This window comes from Maylandia zebra, linkage group LG23 (genome assembly GCF_041146795.1).
Source record: "Maylandia zebra isolate NMK-2024a linkage group LG23, Mzebra_GT3a, whole genome shotgun sequence".
Taxonomy (NCBI): Eukaryota; Metazoa; Chordata; class Actinopteri; order Cichliformes; family Cichlidae; genus Maylandia; species Maylandia zebra.
Window position 1 is genome coordinate 9929833 of NC_135188.1, and position 18330 is coordinate 9948162.

Below are 18330 nucleotides of genomic sequence, written 5' to 3' on the forward strand. Positions count from 1 at the left end.
TCTGCAATAGGTTGATCAATCAGCTGATAATGAACTGTCAGCTTGTTAGTGATAACCTGCTGACACTTCAAAGTCAGATCAAAAGAAGTGTTGGTTGCTCTACTGATGTTTAAACTTCACTCGACATCCAGGTTGATGTCATGTGAGTTTTACTCCAGCATTTGGTTACATAACATGAGCATGTCAGGCACTGCCGAGCCCGCGGTGACTTCATAGTCTCTTGGCAGAGCGTGTCTACTTCTGAGGTATTTTCTGAGGAAGTTGCATGTTTTTTTGAAACATGAGAGCTGCTGAGGAATGACCACTTCAAGCTTGCAGAGAAAATAGCCCGTAATTGACGAACACATCCCTAATCCCTTCTTTTTAGTAACCTCATAGTGTTGAAGAATTCATATAATCCTTGACAGCCTGGAAACTGAACGAGGTGCAGTGGCTTAGCGACAGAGGAAGGTTTATCACAGCCTGGGGGTAAGTTTCATGAACGTGACTTGTCCATGTGATGCTCAGAAGTCCACATGAAAGTGGTCAAAACAAGGTAGCGCTGCATTGAACTTTCACTTGGAGGAGGAGTACAACCAAACGTTGGAATCAAGTTACAGTAACCTCTTTTTAGAATTCTGCAGGAAGTCCTCACTCTCACTAAAGGCTAACCGGACAGCAATATTAAGCTTATCGTCCATTTCCATTTCGTTGCGTTGCCCATTGTGTTGCAATCTGACCGAGTCCTTCAGCTCCATTATCTGCTGGCAGTGGTAGCTCCTGTTCTTCTCTGGAGATGAGCTGCAAGCTGAAGGTCTGCTCTAACCAGAACCTGGAGCCAACCGTGAGCCGGTTTCTTTGCTGCTATAGGGAATTCACAGAGACTGCAGCACCTTCTTTGCAACCGATTTCACCCAGCAGTAGGCAGGATCACAACCAATACACTGGATAGCTCTCAAGCAATGTGCACACACTGTCAGCTGAGAAACCTCAGTAATTCACTGGATTGAAAAGGTGACCATATGCTTAAAAGCATATGCAAAGGCCTGGGTTCAAGTCTGCCTTGGGATATTTACTGGAAGCCTTCCTGTTCAAAATAAAGGCTTCAAAAGATGGAAGCTTCTGTTTGCAAGATGAGAGTCTCACTGAAGATGCAGCTGATTTTTTGCTCTGTTATTTACTCTCGTAAGGAATATATTGTGTTATTTAATTACTTTTTAAAGAAATGCGGATGTGCGTCCTTTTGCACGCACTCGCTCTTTCCCCCTGCTGCCACAAACAGAATCGAATTCTGTGGCAAACCCTGCTCTGATCAGGGGACCGTGCCCCCATGCATCACGTCTCATTGAAGTCATGAGCTGAACTTCCTGCACACTTTTTGTTTACATCTTTTTCACTTCGTGCTAAGTTAAAACTCATAAGCAAAAAATGAAACAGTCCGGGTGTAAGCTGCGATCTTTATCATAACTACATCAGAATAAAGCTGCAGGAGAAAGGTGAAACCGTATGTGATGATACAATTTTTTACTCAGACACACAAACACACGTGTTGTATTAGCCGGGGAGCTTTAATAGAACCTGGTTCTCGGGGGTGATTGTAGCTGGGGAGGTAGAGAAGGTCATTTGCTAATTGGAAAGTTGGTTGGGTCTCTGGCTGATTTAGCCCCTATCTTAAAGTGTACTCAGGCAAGATGCTTTCTGATGCATTTGCATTGTATGCAGGGCCTTAGGTCCAGTAAAAAAGCCCTACATAAGATCCAATCCAATTTCCAGAATTGATGAATTGATTGAAAAGAAGCAAAATTCCAGTTGCAATTTATGCAGTTTAATGTCATTTATGGTAAAGAATAAAAACCCTTGTTGTTTGGGTTAATGCTCTGATGGTTATAGCTTATTTATGTATAAAATATCATTTTGGCATCTTTATTTAGTGAGACCAAAGGTCTGATTTAGATTTTTTTTAATGGTGCAGGAACCTTGTTTATGAATTTAGGGTCGTGTTCATTTCAAAGACTTTGTTCTTTGTCTTGTCAGCACAATTCAAACCGTCAGTCTTTGCTTTCTAAACAAAACATGAAGCAGCTTGTACTTTAGCGAGGGCAATATTAGAGGAAGCAAGTACTTTGGATTTTTCCAGACCTTAAACAACTATTTTCCTATGTGGTTATCCTCAGGCCTTAAACAGTAGTAATGTGTTTCTTCTGTGTTGGACGTGGAAACATTTTATATGTAATGATGTTAGCTCGGATGAGGGGAAAAGTGCAGTTTTAATGCTGCTAAGCTGCAGAATTTATGAGTTTTTATGATCTAATATGGATTACGATCCTGCATGAAAATGGCACGTTGAGGCTTTCATCACTGCAACAATAAAATGATGCAGAAAAGTGTTGACGTGTGAGTTTGCATTAAAGGATGTTAGAGCAACAGGACAAAGTGTTTGTTCTGGGCCACAGCGCGATCCCACTGTTTTCTCCATTCAAGTAACCACCGGAATAGTCTGTGATCAAAGAAATCAATGGGGAGGGGTCAGATCTTTGTTTGCCTGCCCGGATGTGTACTAGTGTGTACAAAGCAGAACCATCTGGGTTTGCATCACTTCAGTCTGAACCGCAGCCCACTTGTCGAATAAACTTGGCTCATCCCCACCTCGGAGAGACCATTTGCTGCCTTGCGGCCCGCGTCATTGTTTACAAAACTGCCTGTCTCTTACGGCTCAACATCTTGAACAATGTTGAAACTGAAAATATCTTAATATTGAGACATGGCCATGTAGTGCAGAGATCTGCGGTTGGGCCGCTGCTGTGTGGTGCAAGCTCTGCCCAGCCGAGGGATTCATTATAACGGAGCGTGTGTTTTACGAGAATTCAGCTGTTTGTCAACAGAATGCCATGTGGCTGAGAGATGTAAATGTGCTGTGGTTTACGTGGTAGTTTACACATTTGGGCTAACGTGTGAAATTCCGCAACACAGTTAGCCGCAAAAAGTTAGAGCGCTCCAACAGACTTTCTCTGAGCTCAAAGATAAGACTTAAGAAGTTGGAGAAAGTAATGAAATTCCTTTCTCCCTGCTGATCCTTCTACTACTCTGCCTTTTCTTGATGCCTTCTTTTCCCTTTTATTGGCCCCCTATGCCTAGTTTTTCCCTAATGCCTGTATTACGGAAAAGCACAGGCAGTACTCCTGGGAGAGTCCCTCAAGTCCCGGCTCATGTGAAAACGTACCGTGATATAATATATGATTTAATGTTAAAAAAAATGCCAGGATCATGGACGGAGAGGGAGCAGCTGATCGGGAGATAAAAGAAATATGAAACATAAACAGGAGCTGTTCGACCAACCTTTGATGTGTGCATCCACAAATCCGTTCCTGCCCGCTCCCTTTTCTGTGCATGAAGGATCGTGCATGGACTGTCGTGCAGAGAGGAACCACTTTAAGCCCCTTTCTCACTCAGATCGGCTTCCACCGCTCACTACATACACCTTCCATGCACACGTGAAGAGACACATGTTTTCTCTTTTCTTTATTGGGCCTTTTGACATGAAGCCATCCAATTAAACTGGATCTTTTCTTTTAGAAAACGGCCTCTTCGCGGTGATTTGTTCGCGTACATAAGAGGCAAACTTGTCTTTTTCCTCCCACTTTACTTCATCCCTGTCACTTGTTCTCTTGCAGATCATCTGTTCTGATCTGCAGCTGTTCCCTGTGTTGAATAATTCATTAAAAAACCTAATTTTCTCAGTTCTTCTTTTGTGTAACTGGTCCTATACTGGCTTTGAAGCTGCACTGGGCGATATGTGTTTTTTAACCTCTCAATATTTACCAGGTTACTGGCAAACAGTCCAGGCTTAGATCAGGTAACAGTCACCTATTTATATACCAATGGTTGGTGAGTGGTTACTGGCAGGCTTGACATTTGAATGCAAAGAGGCATTCAGCACTGGATTGTTAACGTCCTTATGATTGCTTTGGCCACTACCAGCTCGCCACGGTCACCTGTCTGCAAACACTACTCCCCAAAGCTACTCACCAATTGATAGTGAAAGTGTGAAAAGTGCAATGCAGTCCTGGCCATGCCATCATGTGACCGTCATAAAAAAGATTGGATTTGATGGAGCTCGTCTCAGAATTGTAAACAAAAGGCTCAGAAACATGAAACTCCAGCTGAACTGCAATACTACACCTATGGGAATAACCACCTCAGGAAACTCTATATATGCTCTCTATAAAATACAATGCAGCTGCTCAGTGCTCTGGAAGGGCTTGAATCTCAGGCTGCCGACTGACTTCTGATATTTAGGCAGGCGGGGCAGCCAGGGGCCGTGTTAAACGGATACCCAGTTGCTTGTGGGAGGATTCAGTTTCTCTTTATGACAGTCCAGACTGACAGCATCACTGTTAGACGCCGAGGGCGTTAATGAAGCCAAAGCCGCTGCCTCAGCAGTTTAATAAAAGCGCCTACAGCTGAAAATGTAACTGCAGTTGAGTGTTGGGTGCTCGGTGACACCAGCTTCCCTTCTGATGCGATTTGTAAATTTGATGGCAGTCAACAGTGTTGTATTTATGGCTCTGCACCCTCCACGGATACATACGAGACGTATTTAGCACCATAAACCCAGCATCAGCCATTAATCACCAGGACCCAAGTTATTTATAAGCCAGTTTCATTTTCTTTCCTGATTATATCCAGCTTTAATAGTTGATGGCTCGCTTCTTAGAAAGAAGGATCAAATGACTAAATTCACCTGAATATACTTTTTACTGGAATCAGTTTACGTTTTTATTGTACATGTGTGAATAATTAGAGACTCTCAGAGCTTTGCTGTTATCAGAAAAGATTAAAAACCTATGGAAGCCCGTTTCGGCCACACAAAAAAAAAGTATCCATAACTCAAAATTTCTAGCTATCTTTCTCAAAATTTCAAGTTAGCGCTGTCAATCAGTAATCTACGTGAATGATGTCATTTTCTTGTTACCTGGAAGGATATGGCGCAGAGGAATGCGGACTCAAAACTGGATCACAACAAATTGGCGCTTTCGAGAGTATACTTTGCTGATAGTAACGCCATGTGATTCACCTAATAACACACAATTTCATCATTTGTGAAGCCACACTGAAAATACTCAGCAATTTGTGCATTCATGACTGGCTGTAATATTGGTAGCTTAGCTGTAACATTTGCAGCTGAGGGCTTCAGCTTCCGGGTAACAAGGAAATGATGTAATTCACGCAGATTACTGATTGGCAGCGCTAACTCGAAATTTCGAGTTAGTTTTCTAAAAGTTTAGGTTAATAAGTCAAAATTTTGAGAGAATAACTCGAAATTTCGAGTTATGGATACTTTTTTTTGTGGCGGAAACGGGCTGCCATAAAAACCAAGCAGTCACCTCTTAAAGTGCCAAAAGTTGCAGTTCCTCTTTTAGCCACTTGAGGCTTGTCTCAAGAAGTAAGTAAATCTCCATAGACTCCCACATTAAAATAAAAAAACAACAACAAAAAGACAACAACACTAAAATCCACTGAACAAAAAATGAACCTACAAGCTTCTAAGGTGGCTATATCTAACATATAGACTCTATCTATAATGCCTTATAATGCCTTATAATAACCCGAATGCACAATTTACTCTTACTTAACTGAGGCCTACATATTAATATTTGGCCTTTTTTTTTAAAAAAAAAGAAAAAAAAGAAAAGTGTATAATTGCTGTGATGTTCACGTATTATTGATGTTTTTTATGACAATGCTCATGGCTGACTCTGATAGTATGGAGGCTCAAACATCAGCTGAGGCTGAGATCCCCATTTGTAAGCTGCCTATAATCACGATGGCTCTCTACATCGCCACCTCGGTGTCCTAAATTACAGCTGTCCTGCATGTAAAGTGTGTTTGTCTGTGTTCCTGTGTCATATCTGTGTGTCATCAGTAGTGCTGGTATGCTGAAATGCTGACAGTCAAATCCTCACACATATCTGCCTCTCTGACAGACACACCTAAACTGCTATACGCTGCACGAGCTGTTTGTTCAGCTGGAGTGGGCGCTCCTCCCCGTCTTTCAGTCAGAAAACTCTCGGGGTCTGGAGCATCGATAGCAGCGGCATAGAGCAAGAAGTTGTCGTGTTTTTCAGCCCCGATTTGCTCTCCAAGGGTTGTGAACTCCAAAGCGATGTAGAGCAGATTTAAGGGCTTGTATGTTTTTATTGCTTGGCTGCAGCTCCCACAGGTGCTTTAGGGGAAAGAGTCCAACTTGCTTGTTATGATATTGCTCAACTCTTCCTGAAATGAGCTCGTTTTTCTTTTTTGTTTTGCTTGTGTGTTTTGATCAAGCAGAGAACCTGCGTAAAATTACAGGAAATACGCTGAAGTGTTTCCACTGGGAGGCCTGAGAGACTCCACAATCAGCGATAACAGCTTGGCCTCGCTCAGGGTCATTTATTATCTTTGCTGAATACTCTCTGCTTCGCAGCTCACTTTTAGTTTGGATTTCTGTCTCGTTGCTGGAAACTGTTACTGTACACTTCAGCATCAGTGCAGACTTTGCAGTTTTGAGTGTGACATTATAGAAGCAGGTTGGTTTGATCTCGACCTTTGGTCGCACTTGTCCTGTGGTCTGCTTCTTTTACTGGAATCAGTTTCACTGTCATCTGTTGAGAAAAGTCATCTGGCGGGATTTCAACACCATTTAACAAATTTACTGGATGAAGTTCATTTTTTCTCTTTTTCACCTCTGCTGTGTGCTGGTGGTCTCATACATGCAGCCACTCAAACCAAACTGGAAGCCAGAAACTTGAGCTGGGGAATAAAAACAGCCTCCAGACGACATACTATGTTCAGAAACTATATAAATAAACATTTGTCAGATTGGTTTATTTTCTATCTACCAGGGAAATGCGGGAATTTTACCTTAAGCAATCTAATTTTATACATAAAGTGATTTAAGAGTGAAAACAAATTACTAAAGCTACTTTTATGGCTGACATGGCTAACATAAAAACATTATTTGGCAAAAGCACCAACAGAATGGCTGAAAAAGTAAAGAATCAAGGTGTTGCAATGGCTCGGTTAAAGTCCAGACCTCAACCTGAATGAAATGCTGTGTCAGGACTTTAAGAGAGTTGCGCATAAACAAATTCCCCAACAAACCTCAGCAATGTCGTAAAGAAGAGTGGGACAGAATTCCCCCACAGTGATGTGAGATGGTGAAAAAGTCATGCTGCTACTACCTATTGAATCACAGGTTGTACTTTAGCTTCCACAGGACTGTACAGATGAAAGATGCTAGGCTAATTTATCCACAGCAGAAAATCAGTGTAAAGCAGTTTTCTGGGGATTTCACCATGTGGCACCGTGATTGATGTGTGCATACAAGCGCTCTGTATTTAATTTCCTCTCGACTTTGTCAGGTGAGCAGCTTGCAAGTTGTATAAAGCACCTTTTGAATTATATCTGCCGATTTCATAATGTTTGGTTTGGTAAGCTGCCTGTTTTCTTATGTCATTGAAGTAAGCGCACACACAGATATGTAGCTATCGCCTTTTAGATCAGTCTTTTTGTTTTTCTCTGTCTTAAAAGAACAGAACAAGTTGCAACACCTCCATTATTTTTGATAAATCTCTGGAGATCTGAGTGGCTTAAAAAACTTAACTGCTTGATGCAAACATTTTGCACCCACATGGCCAACATGAAACTAAGAAGTATGTATGGGGACGTTAAGTTGGAACCAGTTTGACGTACTTTTCCAGCCTGCTGGACACACCCATGCTGTATACTCCTGTTTCTGCTGGAGATGTATCCATGTGTCTGAGGGGGAAAACAAACGCAGTAGCTGGTATTCTCGAGAACTCTGACTTGCGTAAAACTGTCACCACACGCCCAACAGAGTGTGTCACGGGTGCCATGTGTTCAGTTGCACCCACTAATTTTACATCATGTCATAACAACGGGACCCATCATTACCAAAATGCTGCTGATTGCAGGTCAGTAGAAGTTAGGGCGTAAGAGCTACAAGAGACATATGTCCTTAGAAAAGACTTAACAGCATGCAGGAATTATAAGAGAAAAGACAAAAAGCCCGGACCAAATAAAAGCAACTCTACAGGGCATGGCTGCTCTTTATCTCCTCCTTTTTAGCCCCAAATAATATTTGCTCTTTCAGCTTGATGGCGCATGTCCCACGAAGCATAATAACCAGCGACCGCCAGGATTTCAAGGCTTCCTGGCATCTGTTCCTACGGCCTGCCATTCACGAGGCACTTACATGAACGAGCCCCCCGGGGGCAGCAGGATATTCAAGAGTCAGGCCTACTTTCTTTTCTAGCCTTTACCCGGGACCACTTCTTTATTTTTCTCAGGAAAGTCCCTCAGGACAGAGCAGCATTCAGAGCCAGGCTGCCGACGCGTGAGCCGTAGCCCGGCAGGTCTGGCATCTGTAAAGTTCTGCAAAAGAGAAAGCCTCCGGGGAGCACGCACGTAGAGATTAGAGGGAGGTGAAGATGTTTGGTTCCTGTTCGGGATGATAAGATTTTCTCAGGAGAAGCAAAGCAGGATTGTTCCCAATGTAATGAAAAACAACCCTGCTACTACAGTAGTGCACCTCTAGAGATTCATCTGAGCTGAATAAATAGTTTCAATTATAACAAGATGTGTTCTTCTAATATCCTGCTGCAATCAACTATTAATGTGTTTTCTTTCTTTCTTTTTCATGTGCCCCCCGACTTTCTGCCTTTATTCTCCCGTTGACGAATAGGTAAGTACCCCTAACACTTGACATACATCTGGAACCCATCTGAGCCTGTAAATTCCAAACAAATAATTTATTCTTGTATGTTTGATAGTTAATATTTCCCACTGCTGCGCATACACACATCTGCAGAGGACTCAGGGTTCACTGCAGGGCTGTACTTTCCTTTCCACAGCTGAGGTACGATGAGCTGCGAGAGACCGCACCCGTGTCCGTGCACATGTGCCCATTTCCATGGAGACGCAAAGCTTAAAATAATACACACAATGGCATCCTTTCTGAAACCTTCTGGCACGAGTTAGTATGAGGTGTCAGTGTGGCGCTGACAGCCCAGCTGTGATTTCCACTCCAGCTCATTGATGCTTTCCGTACCGCTGTGTTAATGAGTAAACACGCACGCTCTGTTTCAGTGGAAATCTTATGCACACACACTCCTACAGCTGGGCACTGCTTTACAGAATCATCAGTGTACGTTTGAATATTTGTGTTGGCCGACAATAGAGAGATACATGTGGTATAATCCCAGTGTGTCCTGGGAGAGTCAGGGTGCGGCTCCGAGTGGGCGACACGCTGGTCTGGAGAAAATGTTTCTCGGTGAAGTGAATGTGATTGGATTGGATTTGTGACGGTTAAAGACACTTTATAAGGAGCAGACAAAGCATTCAAATAAATGTATTGAACAGCTGAAGCAGGGAGCATTTCAACTTATCTCTCTACTCGTTAAAGTTAAGTAAAGATGTATTTAATTAAAGGTTTTGGTTGACTGTATCTCTAATATTGTTAGCGTCTGCACTGAGCCATTACTGGGCATTTAGCTATGTTGTAACCCCAAACTCCTCTGAATCTCTAGGAATAATAATCACAGCATCAATTTAAGGACTCACAAATGTCAGAAGATTCCCAGAGGGAGATCACTGAAACGGAATTGGAATTGGGAAAGGCGTTTGGGAATATACAAAAAGGTGCAAAAAAAACAATGTTTGTTTGAAATATAACATGTAGCAGCACAAATAACTGAAACAATTATCTAAATTAACAAAGGAAAGAAATGAGGAAAGGGTACCCACCACATTCACCCACTCTTGAGCGACTTGCTCTTAGAAGGACTTTGTGCCCAAGCTTTCCTACTAAATTAAAAGCAATACACAGTTTATGATGAATGCAGACTGTACAGTGGTGGTGTGGTTAGATCTGTCGCAAGAAGGTCCTGAGTTTGGCCGTTGACACAACTCTGCAATCTTGGACTGCAGGTGTACAAGTTTAAAAAACGCCAAAGTGTGTGGCTATCTGCAGAGAAGACCAAAAATAAATAAAAAGTGCACTTGCACTGGCTGATTCATATCAGGAATTTAAACAATGGAGGCATGCACTCCTAACTGAAGACAATTAGGCCTTCAGAGAAAGGAAGAAAGACAGGAGGTGAAGACCCAGAGGAAAGGTACACTGAGGAAATATATTACTTAAATAAAACAGGAGGTGGAAACAAGAAAGAAAGCGGAATGAAACAAGGAGAGAAAGGCAAAGGGAGGCTAAAGACACAAGGAAAAAGTGAACATGAAAAACACGAGAACAGCATGACAATTAAATCAAAACATGGCCCAAAACTACACAAAACCCAGGACCATAGAGGAAAGTCTGTGTGTGGGAAACACTGTGTTGTATTAGCAGTGCTATTTCTCTCTAAATAGTTCCACCTCCTGGTGAAGCTTGTGGGTTTGGGGGCTTTCTGGGTGTGGTGCTGGAAGCCGCCAGGATTTGGTGCTCCATTGTTTTCCCTCTAAGGCCTGCTGGGTTTGCTCTGTGCATATCCATCCATCCTGCCAGCGACTGGTTTGTCTTGGACCAGCCGGGCCGCCGATGTATTCTCTCTCTGATTTGATTCCCAGCAGACAGAAATGTGTGAGGGTCAGCCCAGCTCAGCCTAATGCCGCTCCCTCTTGATGACTTTCCCTGAGACCCCCGCAGGTCACTCTCCTACAAAGCTGAACCCAGTCTGACCATAGCTGTCTGTTAAACCGAGGTTTCCACTGCGATCGTCCAGCGCCAAATCTGCCCTCGTCATCCCTTTTCCAAACCACACCTTGCTCCATGTCTGCGTTCAGGGTTCCCTATTTTCCCGTCGAACACTCTGTCTGTTCTACTTATTGTGCTCCATGTGAGCGGCGAGTGATGCCAGTAAACTGGTGAAACCACAGTCTGAGGCTCACACAGCTCAGTGTTTACACAGGAAACTGTGGTGAAAACCTTCTGCGATTAAGCTATTCAGACACTTACATAACAGTCTGCATATTCCTGTGTACCTTTAGTGCCAGGTTACAAAGCGACTCTCCAACTGTGTGAGGTTGTTGCCCTCACTGATACCGAACGCACACATTACACACGCATGTAAGTTTGTAATCGCTTGAGTGTTTCCGTAACCTCTGCAGCTCCGCCTGTGACCTGAAACTGTAGTGCCATGTAGGCTCCTACCCTCTGACCCCTCAGCTTGTCATACACTGAGCTGATAAATGAGCAGCTGTGCAACACACTGGATGCGCTTCTGTCGCCAGGAGCTGGTTTTTGTTTAAAATTTAAACACTAAGCAGTGTGCAGCCTTTCAGTCAAAGCAGAACGCAGATATAGGCCAGTGCGACCGTGAAACAGTTATACGAGACACATAAGGTCAGGCAGGCGGCAGCGTGCAGACAGGACTCTGCAAGTTTTCTGTTTTATGACAAGAGAAAGAGTTATTTACTCTTAACACACATGCTATTATGACTGACACGGCACTGTGTTTGCCTTTGCACGGCAGGCCATCAATCCCTCAAGAAATGAAAATTGATAAAAAGTCCTAAAAAAAAGCAAAACAAAATGTTTCAATTTACTGTTTTTTCCTCATTTACTAGCAGGAACCACATCTCCAAATGTGATTAAACAGCTTTTATTGATCGTGAAACAGCAAGTTAGGCCTGATGATGGTCTCATTGGGGACTGACTGTGGATTCTGGGGCTGGCAGACCTGGTTGGTACCTATAAGACAGGACGATGCAAAGATTGTGGGCATGCTAGTTCCTCTCATACTCTATCCACTGCTGAGGGACGGATTTGGAGGGTTGGGTACTTCAACAAGTTTACTTAATATTAGTGCTGTCAGCGTCAATCTCATTGAAAGGACGTTAACGCCATAACTGCATTAATGCGGCAAATCTCCGTTAGCGAGTTACTGCGGATCGCCCTGTGCGCGGGGCAGCACGGCGTCAACGCATTAGCGCGGTTACCTCGTTTTTTTTCTGTTCTCAAAGTGATCTCCCTGTTGGAGCTCTGTCTGGGGGGAGTTCTTTTTTCTCCTTGTCTTTCCTGATGTTGTGTATTTTCCATTGTTCGGTTCCGGGTCGCTGCTCGTGTGGTCGACCGGCCAGTGCTACCTAGCCTGACCTGTCTCCCCAATGAGATGTTTGTGTATTGTATGTATGGTCGGCAAGGTCAGTCTCTCAATTTCCCCTCGAGGATGAATAAAGTCTTCTGAATCTGAATTTCTGGTGGAGTGTCAATCTTGTGATAGACTTGGCGTAGTGGTCTGGTCCAAGCCATTTGTAAGGTGTGAGCTGCCTCCTTCCTAAGCGGGCCCTGCCAGGACACATTTTGTAACGCACGTTTAAATATTCAAAGGAACGGTTCAATTAAACACATCCTCCCATGTCTAATGTTGCTTTGTCATGCATGTGGAGTTGTATTGAAATTACATAATGTGCGCAGCATAAATGCAGCCTGTTGACAGGTTAATCTCTCGTTCCCGTCTTGTTTTTCTTGGCTTTGTGCATGTGGAAAGGTAAATTCGCTCCTTCCTCGCTCGTCCTGTCCAACCACAGAGGAAAAAACACTTTTGTTTCACCTTTTTGAATGCAACCGTTTTCCCGTAAGCCTTCTGGTTCATGTTGACAGAGCTGATCGTGCCGAGGCTGCTCAGGTTACTTCTTCTGCTTGTTCTGACTTCAGGGGCTTTCATTATCTTCTTCCTTGTGGTTAACACTACCTTTACTTCCAGTAAAGATGGGAATGAGTTTTTCTTTTTGTTCTTTAAATCTCTTCCAAAAAAGTTCGCCTTTCTCTGGGTGCTCCTGAGACGGAACAAAAGCAGGAGGTCAAAGGGCGAATGTTTTAATTTGTGAGACTAATAGGCCAGGTGGACCTGGAGGCTACGGAAACCCAGAGAGCCTTTTCAGCTGGGACCAGCCCAGGAACGCCCCTTCCTCCTCTGCTGAGTCTGAGTGTGTGAGTACTTCAAAGGTGCAGGGAAAGCAGGAACCCGTGCCAAGCTCAGCGGGAGGGCCATTACAGCCCAATAGGAGTCAGCTGTGACCTCAAAGACCGTTAAATGATGTGATATGAGAGGGTGTGCTGCAGCCTCCCGAAGGCCTCTGTAGCAAATCAGGAGGGCAGAGCTGTAAAATGAGCTCCTTGCTGATTTAAAGGTTGAAGGAATTTTAAGTGTACTTAAAAATATAGGCTGTTACTTTTCTCTTACATGTGTTTTTCACATTTTCCCCTATGTTGTGCATTAAGGAACTGCTCGATTACTTTTTTTTATAGTTTATATTTGTAACTTTTCAGTGTTTTTTTGCTTTTCTATTAAGTTTAAAAATGTAGAAATGGGTAGTTTTTATCACTAAGCATCTGAAAACTGAATATCTATAGTCAGCAACGAGGCTGTGAACAAGTGGCCAATAAATTGGTGATTTACTTGAGTGTTTGCTGATGTGAGCTGACCCCACAGTCTGTATGCAGACATAATAATGAGGTGTCTAGAGGTCAAGAGGTAAAAGGCTGCTGAATGCATCGGCTCTGACCTCTCCCGACCCCGCTGAGTGCGCATGTAGAGGAGAGAAAAATGAATCGCCCATCTCTGCTGGCTGGGAGTTGCTCTCATTCAGTTTTTGTTATACTGAGGCTTTTCTTTTCATCGCTTAGAAGCTGTGAGTCAAAGAGCGTACGCCTGTATTCAAGGGGGTCAGGTTGTATGGCGAGGGCAGGGTAATGAAATATTCACAACACAGAGTGAGAGTCGATTCGAAGTGAAGCTAATATGAATGAGTTGGTTTGGGCTTTTTACAAGATTTTAATGAGAGAACATCTGCGGACGGTAAATTCCAGATGATTTCATCATTGTTTTTGCTCCTGATAAGTGTAAATCAGGATTTAATTACAGTGAGCTGAGAAGTGCAGTGGAAACTCCCACTCATGCTGTTTGAGCTGTTCAGCATGACTAAGGGTTGATTGCACCGCATCGCTGCAAGAGCTGGATTCTCCCTGGATGTTGTCATTCTTTAGTAGCACTTTGATAGATGTACTTATTTTGCTCTTTGGTGGATCAGTGGAATAAGAGGGAGGTTTAAAACTGCAGGTTTAGCTTTCAGAATTGCATTTATCCGAAATCTTTTCTTAATACACTTTTAAATCTCTGCTTAGAATCTTATATAAGTAGATTTGCAAACATTTTCTTCTAGTTAAGTCTTCTAAAGCTTTCTTTTGTTAATTAAAAAAAATACAGTATCTATATATACTGTGTCAGAGTGAGAAAATAAGAAGTTAAAAGAAAGAAATTGATGCTTGCACCAAGCGTAGCCCATCTTTATTATATCACTGTCACTGTTTACAAACTGAGCATCGTGTAGTATTCAATAAGATTTGAAACTAACAGTTGATCACATAAATTAATCACGAAAGTGTTTAATGAGGTGATAAATCAAGTGAACCAAAGGGTCATTTTTCCATAGACTTTCATGTAATTTGAAGCTTTTGTTGTACTCACCCCCTGCTGGCCACTAAGTAGAATGCAATGGCTTTATTTTTCAAACCCAGAGGCTACGTCAAGGATCTCGAACTCCAGTATGATTGAACAATGCATGATTTAGCCTACATCCATTGAACAGTAGGATTGACAGGAGGTCAACTCACACCCGGTGGGCTGTTGGGTTTGTTATACACTGGCAAAAACACCATAAAGAGAGCAAAGCATTACTGTAAAACCAAAGTAATGAGCTAAAAGTTGCGACAAGTTGCTACAACTCCCCAAAAGCAACTGCCTTCGCATTTCATTTAGCCATTTGATCTGCTGTTGATATGAAAGCCCAGGTCACCCTTTCTATTTATTCATTTGTCTGGATTCAGCGTCGCATAAATGTGCAGTGACGCTCTCGCAAAACTGCCTGCTCATTACCGTGCTGTAAAACACGCCGCACACTCTCGTGAACATTACACAAGCTGGAAAAGTTTACAAAGGAAATGTTTCTGAGGACGTCAGACGTTCAACACATCCTCCTCCTTTCCCCACCAGAAACGTTTCGCCTCGAAAGAGAGGGAGATCTTTTTGTTGGCGTCACGCCTACCCTGCGATGTACAGCGCTGTGGAGGGTTCAAAATGGAAAGTATTTCAAAGTCACCGCAGCCTGCCGACAGACTTTGTAGTGGTAATTTAAAGCAGCTGAGGAAACAATCGCGCACCGCTCCTCTTCTACAACTCTGAGCCTTCGTCAATCTTCGGGAGGATTTCGGCTCAGCAGCAACAGAGTTTCAGATATTATTCCAAATAATTCTTAACCAGCATGATTTAAAAACTGCGTGTGTGCGTTTAGGGTATGGATAAACTTCAGAAACTTTATAGCTTTGCTGAGGATTGTATCGCAGGAGGGAAGCTTTGGGGTTGTGGTTTTGAAATTTCTTTCCTGTTGATGAATATATTTTTGGGCTTTCCAAGCTTGTATGGTCGTCTGTGTGTTTATGCACTTCGCTCTTGCATTTTCCTTGTTATTTGCCTTCAGTAGAACATTAGGTTTATCATGAGGTCATGTGTTTTAATGTTTTACAATGGAAAACTGTGATATCTGATGGGATTCCCCCTCCCTTTCTTCATTTTCACCCTTCACTGTACCTCCTGGCACACAAGCAGACAGACAGTTTGGCGCTCCAGGCGCTGGTCCAAAATCTAAAGCAGCGTCTCCTGAAAGTACACGTGTGATTTCATTTCACCACCAGACGGGTTTTCGTGTGTGGGCTTGCAGCGCTGCCAACCCCTGCGTGCTGACCTCAAGTCAAGAAACACAAGCAGACTTTAGTGCGTTTTAATTCATCAGGAATAATTTCACACTCCTGCCGTGCTTTTCCCGCCGTGGTGATGTCATTAAAGAACAGATTAGGTAGATTGAAATGTCACTTTTATGGGACTATAAATAGAATCGTGATCCTGATGGGCGTATTCCTCGTTTCTCAGCCGGATAATTAGCTGACTCATATTGAGGGACAGTAAAGCACTTTAGGAAGTTAACCAGCAGTTTGATTACTGCTCAGCAGCTGTTTGCTGTGGTACCTGCAGGCACCTGAGAGCAGCATCGGGCTGCAAAAAAGGCTCATTACCCCCCCTGTGGACCTCCTGGTTCCCAGCATCGCATTCCAAGCAGAGCCCACATCAAAGCTCCAGGTGAGCTGAGGGAGTGCCTGTTTGAATAGGTGTGGTAGGAAGAGAGACAGATGGGAACACCTTCAGTTACTTGTACTAGAATTAGTCTCAACTATGACCAGTCTGTGCAAGTCCAGTGTCAGAGTGGAAACGATCCCAAGGGCCACTTAAATGTTACACGCTAAATACACCAATTAAGTTGGACAGTTACCACATTACCCTTGCTTTAAAAGCAAGTGACACCTTCTACAGCAGTGACAACAAAGACTGTGAAACAGGTGGATAAGCAGGGGCATGAAAGCACAAAGGGCTCTTTTCTTATGGATATATTTGGTGTGATGACTTCTAGTTGAAAGGATGCTGGTTCAATCCCAGGGATTGAACCTAAATGCTCCCAAGGCAATTTAGAGTATGTGTACAAAGTGCTGTGTGTGGTTTAAATGAGGCTTGTATTGAAAAGTGCTCAGTTAAGCTGCAAAGTAAGTGCAACTTCATTTACAAGGTTCCCTTGGCTAATTTTTGCTATGTATAATATAACCACATACCCATTTCTTTTCTGGAGAGTTATGACTGATTAAACATGATAGATTTCCTCAAAGTGCTTTTATGTCTTTGGAGTTTAATATTAAAGTGGACCTATTATTCTTTTTAAAGTTTTCTGTCATATATAAACTGTCCCAGTGTTGGATGCTCATATTAAACTCAGCCAAACCTCCAGATAATGAGGTCGTGGTATGTATTCCCTGTGAGCCTCATTATTTGGACCTTTGGTAAAGAGAAAGTAAGTAAAAGCATAATAGCTTTCTCTTTAAAAAAAAAGTGCTTCAGAGGTGCAATCATGGTGCAGTTATGGGAAATGTAGGATCCAGGGTCTGTGGGGAGTCACCAGTACCGTGGGGCTGTTATACTGTGCAGGGCATTTGGCAAGGCTTGGGTCACATTTACAGTGAGAACATAGCCCTGGTGTGGGGGTATAGCTCAGAGGTAGAGCATTTGACTGCAGATCAAGAGGTCTCTGGTTCAAGTCCAGATGCTCTCTCGCTTGCAAATATGTGAAGCTATTGGACCAATTAAACAGTATTGAGTGTTCACCTTTATCTTTTGTTGTTCAGCATAAAAAAGCCTCCATCATTAGAGCATGAGGCTTCACTGGGTGGCTTCGTTGTTACACTGACACAAATCATATATTTAAGCCTTTGCTGTTCCCATAGCTCAACCCAAACCGAGCACCATCATCAAAACACCAAATGATGGAGGATCATTTAGAAGGACAACTCTATTTTTTTCCATTCTTGAACTCCAAAGTAGCTTCACCCGATTCACATTTCAAAAATAAACCTTATGCATCTTAAATATTTTATCCCCAACCTGAAAAAACAGTTTTAGCTCACCACAGTATAAGCCAGCTTTCTTCTGATTGGCTGGCTCTCACAAGCAATTAGGTATATATACCGTTGCTATTACGTTAGATCTGTTATGCAGTTGGGAGCATGTCTAGAGGAGGCACAAATCCCTTTATGTTTGCATCAGGAAGGGCAAGCAGTGTGAAAAACCTGCAAAAGCAAACATGTGGAGTTGCCTGAGTTGGCTACTTCTTGTGAATAAGAGCAGCCAGATGTAGCTGGCTCTTTAATTGGTTAATATTATGCTATATTTCTGCCATTAATTCTCCTGTTCATCACTCTTATAATCAGCAACATTTCAACATTTCAGCAACTCTTAAGCTTCCCTCAGCTAGCCTGTTGGTTTCTTATTGAATGTCAACAATCTTTTGCCCCACCTGATGCAGCTGGTCAGCAGCGGCGGCAGCGACATCACCATCAGCTGGGTGGATTTGGGCTCAGAGCGGATTACTGGGGAGAGGGGTATTATTGTTTTTTTTCCTACTGGCACTGGGACTCTACTCTTTGTGCTTTCCTAATCAGACCTCAGTGGAGACTTTCTCCAGCAGCTGACTGGACACTCAGCAGGAGAGCAGCGTTGTTTTCTTTAATAATCGCAGATGTTACATTGGAGCATTTTCATTTTTGATTACAGAAAAAATATGAAAGGATAAGTCTCCCAGCAGTTTGGTCTGTTTACTTTTTCTTCAGGTGAGTGCCATGCATCTAGTTTTAGATGCTTTGCATTTGCTTTCACTAACAAATTTGATTAGAAAGTATTGTGCTTGAGTAGTTCAAAG

General features: G+C 42.9%; 1 protein-coding gene and 1 non-coding gene across 6 annotated transcripts in view; both read left to right on the forward strand.

Moving 5' to 3' along the window:
• The window catches only part of nhsa (Nance-Horan syndrome a (congenital cataracts and dental anomalies)), a 66255-nt gene that overhangs the window by 28233 nt on the left and 19692 nt on the right, over positions 1–18330 (forward strand). Inside the window, exon 1 of one of the 5 annotated variants that reach the window (XM_076880754.1) lies at positions 15855–18241. The exons of the other annotated variants lie outside the window; for them this stretch is intronic. The gene's annotated coding sequence lies outside the window, so the exon portion shown is untranslated. Of the gene's footprint in view, positions 1–15854; positions 18242–18330 lie in introns of those variants that run through there. 5 annotated transcript variants of the gene reach the window in all.
• On the forward strand, positions 17116–17187 carry trnac-gca (transfer RNA cysteine (anticodon GCA)). Its single transcript has one exon. It is a non-coding gene; the product is annotated as a tRNA-Cys (tRNA).